A 4578-nucleotide genomic window follows, 5' to 3' on the forward strand; every position below is an offset into this window, starting at 1 on the left:
CTTCTGTTCTTCTTGAAATAGACATATCTATTACTCTTTGTATAAAGTTCACTTGGAAATTAATCATATACAACCATTGGGAAGCTTTTTATTATTATCTTTGAATTGCTGCTAAAATTTTGTTCTGTTAATTGACATGTTATTACACTTAGCAATTTAAGTTCTGTTTTGTTTCTCAAAACCTTAGTGACACTTAAGTCCCATTTTATGCAGTGGTTTTATATTTTGCTATATGTATTTAAATAATTTTAACTGGTCACTAAAACCAGTATTGTGTTGTAGCTTTTAAAATACAATAACAATAGTCAGAATGAGCTCTATTAAATCATAATAATTGATCAGCAATCAAGCAGGAGTTAGAACCCAAAACTGCCCAAATTCTCATCATTACCAATTGAATGAGTCACAATGCCTCCAAATTCCATATATCCATTGCTCTAGTGATCTTAAAGAAACAGGGATGAAGAAAATAGTGTAGCTTAAAAATTATCCTTTGTTAATCAAATAACTTTCATTTATTAAGCAACTGTTATGTGTCAGATGCTGAACAAAGCCCTGAAGATACATTTTGACATTAGCATCTTACACATACACACATGCTACATCTGCTGTTTGGCAGAGATCTAACAGACATAGATGCCTGGAGCTTTTCTTCAGGATTCTGAATTTACAATATTTGACCAACACTTTAAATTCTTCAGTAGAAACAAACCAAGATGGTGACTGTGAAAGAAATCCTGAGTATGAGCAACTTGATGGGGAGAAACAGATGTCTTAAGCACCTGGGCATCCCCAAAGTGATATTTGTGGAACATGTAGATACTGTTACAAAACAGCTTGGAAATAAGTCTGTAGATATTGTTCCCAAGAAAATACATCAGAAGTATAAATTTATGGAACTTAAACTTCCTCTAAGGAAAAGGCTAAAAAGTAGATTCCTGATATCAAACAGACATTACAAATTTTAGAATATATGCAGAAGTAAAGAGGCTGTGAAGTCCCTAGGAACCAGATATTTACTAGATGACAACCTTTACTGCAAGGTTGGGAGCCAAAGTGATGCTGGAATATGACATAAGTGAGGTCCAAGCTATCTTATAGAAGAACCTCTATGCCACCACCAGCAACAATCTGGAATCTCTTGGGGAATACTCCCACGTTCTGCATGATCAGTTCAACACCATGGAAGTCAATATGGCCTGGGTTTACAACTGGGACACCAAGAGAAGTAGCCAAGAAGGGCTCACCCAAGCTTAAATGTAATGGGATCATCTTCAATCCTGGGGTTCTTCCAAGGAATTTGACACACTGCAGTCATCCAGATTTTGACATGAAAGTAATTACTTTTCAACCAAAAGACATTCTAGAGTAAAACTGAAGGCAACATTAAGCACAGATTTTCTATTCAGAAGTAAAAACCGAGTCTTATTTAGATTTCATAAAATTATTGTGGTTGTTCAAGGTCAATCTGGAGTTGGACCCTAGTAGCCCAAAGGCCAGCCTTGACATGCTGAATCTGAGCATTTGTGTGTGTTGGGAAGTGGAGAGGTGCTTTTTCATTATTTCTTGCAGATTATCTGTGAAGAAGTGATGTCAACTCAGAGTATGGAAATATCTCAGGGACTCATGGTTCTGACTTAAACCATCCTGCTGGTGAGCTTGGTATTTCACAAGTGGATTTTTTTCTTATATCAATATGGGTAGTTACTGGTTGTTTTACTGAATATCCTGCTCTTTTCATGAATTGATTTATCTCCCCCTTTATAAAAAACATGTGGAACATACCTGACTAACACCAAAGTTTTTTTTTTAGTTTTTCAACAGGAGAAATTATTTTAATATAAACAAAACTACTCTCTTCTCAAATAAATGGAACCCCAAGGGCATGGGGTAGGGGTAAGAATATTACTTTCCAAAGAGCAAGGAGGTTAATTGAAGGATAAGTGAGAACTAAGAGACCTAGGAAGAGATGAGATGGGGGAGACAGGGCATACTCCAACACCTCCTTCTGGCTTCCTTCCATCTTCACCAACATTTTTTGGTCTTTATCCAGGTCTCTATCCAGTGGTAGGAGATGTTGAGTATCCAGATTAGGCTGGAGGCTTAGTATCAAGAGATTGGATAGCAGTAGTATAGCCATTGGGAAAATGTGAGAGGGACAACATCACAATGTGGCATCACTAGGGTTCAAGGTGGGGCAGAAAGCCAGGATCTTGTTCTGAGTAAGAGAAAGGAAAAGGTGGGATCTCTACCTATATTGAAACCAGTTACCTCTCCAATGGGTGATTAAAGGTTAGACCAGGGGTCAGCAACATATGCCTCTCGAGCCATATCTGGCTCTTTTGAAGGCCAGGTATGGCTCTTTCTGTAGGAGCCATAAAGTCATTTTTTTCAGGCACTGTTACAGGAGTGAGCATTATATGGCTCTCACGAAATTACATTTTTAAAAATGTGGTGTTTATGCCTCTCACGGCCAAAAAGGTTGCTGACTCCTGGGTTAGACTGTCATTTCTTTTTCACCTATTTTTCTCCTGGGGAGATACTTTATAATGCATCCAAAATAGAACAACCCCTTTTCCTAATCCACAGAAAATGGAGAGGTTCTAAGTAAAATTTGTGGTCTCCCTCTCTGCTTTTGGGTGGCAAGCAAAGTATTTCTAGCATCTTAGTCCCTCAGCCTTATCTCCCACAGGAGGTTAGGGAGTCATATGGGGAATCACTTAGTGATTCCAATGTTTCCAATATAGGAGGGCCTCTGTCAGAGACACATCCATCCTCTCCCATATCTGAAGTAGTGGGTGTAAATCTGCCACTAAAAACTGGGTCAGAGGTTGTTGGAACTGTGTGGCCTTCCTCTGAACACTGCTTACTTTCAACTAGGTGGACCAGAGGGCTCCTGGGAAGCCCTTTGAAATGATAAGGTGAACAAAGGAAAAGGTCAGAAGAGCTGTCATCCAGATTGTCCACTGGAATCATATCATCAGACCTTGTGACCATGGTTCCTTGGAGTGGAAGAAAGCAGGGCAAAGAAAGCACATACTTGGGTGCCAACTATCCTCAAGCACATAGTTAGCAGACAAAAATATGTAAAATGGAAGCTAACAGTGTGTAGGTTATGAAAGTTCTTTCTCAATGCTGCCCTATTCCCAACCTTACCCTCGACATTCCTTTTCTAGAGTCTCTGTGTATACTATGATCTCTACAAAAGTAAGAGCTCAATAGACATATCTTATCATTTGTGTAGGATATGGTATTTACTTCAAGTATACAAATTCTTTGTTATAGCTCTCCTACTAAGTCCAGGAAATGATTTGGCAATAGCAAATCTTTTGGTGTTTCCGAAGTCTTTCTTTTCTTTTTCTTTTCATTTAGCATATCAAACTTAACAGAGTTTAGCTGCTTCTAGCATCATCTTATAGGAGTTAAAAATCCATGGGTATAAAAAAAACCTTGGAAGAAATAACAGAGAGCACCTCTCTCCAATGAATAATGGCTGGATCCAAGGCACACTTGAAGTCCCAAAGTATATCCTTCCTTTGTTACAAGAAGTAGCTTTATTACTGACAAAAGGAGACAGAATTCTTCAACTATCCTATCTGTATTCTTCTTAAACAATAAATGACATCATTATAATGTGGTGGCCTTTTCCTGGGTCTCACTTCAAGGACTATCTTGTTCTTACTTCCATTATCCCTTGACATATAAAGTCTTTGGCAGTTATATAATTTGGAAGCAACATATATCAAAGCCAAGGTTATCTTGCCTTTTCTGTGCAATGGAACCAAATGAGGACAACTGAAACAGTTTCCTACAGACGAGTTCTCAGGAGTCTGTTATAAGGCAATGGGTTTTACTATAACTACAGAATAATGGAAATGGAAGTATTATAATAGTACAAAGTATCTTATTAAAACCGCTTACTGAAGTTCTTAGCTAACCATTTTCAGTCAACTATTTTCTTGATAGGGACAAACTAACAGCGCCATCATCTGTCTATCCCTTGTCTTCTCTTACTCCATTGTTAAATTTTTCTTGTGAAATGCCTTCAATTTGCAAAGCTAGCTCAATCACATTTAGAAAAGAATTAACAAAGGAACTTTTAAGATTTAATTTTAAAGGGAGCATCAGGATTGAATTTTTGAGACAGGCCAAGAAATAGGCAATGTATTAGTCAGACTGTTATCCAGATATCATTTATCAAGTACCTATACTGTATGCCAAATACTTAAGATTAGAAAGAAAGGCAAAAGACAGTGCCTGATTTTTAAAACTCTCAGTCTAACAGAGGATATTATATGCAAACAGGTGTGTTTAAACAAGATATATACAAGATTAAGTTGGGAATAATTTATTGGCTACCATATATTAGCAATGATGATATCTGGAACTGACATAGTATTCTTCTGTTTGGGTATTTTAAAATACCTAGATCCTCTAATATTCACTATTTTTCATTGTGATAGAAATATAAGTGAAGGACTATACGTTTTAAAAATCTATGAAATATCTGTCACTCTCTCCTTCCCCCCTATTCTTTCCTCTTTTCTCTCATCTTTCCTAACATCTTTGATTATACAA

The 4578-nt window shown here is 37.2% G+C and overlaps 1 pseudogene; it reads left to right on the top strand.

Moving 5' to 3' along the window:
• The first annotated feature begins 716 nt into the window (after nucleotides 1-716).
• Nucleotides 717-1257, top strand: LOC123252437 (annotated as a pseudogene).
• The last annotated feature ends 3321 nt before the right edge of the window (nucleotides 1258-4578 follow it).

Source organism: Gracilinanus agilis, chromosome 6 (genome assembly GCF_016433145.1).
Source record: "Gracilinanus agilis isolate LMUSP501 chromosome 6, AgileGrace, whole genome shotgun sequence".
In the NCBI taxonomy this organism is placed as follows: domain Eukaryota; kingdom Metazoa; phylum Chordata; class Mammalia; order Didelphimorphia; family Didelphidae; genus Gracilinanus; species Gracilinanus agilis.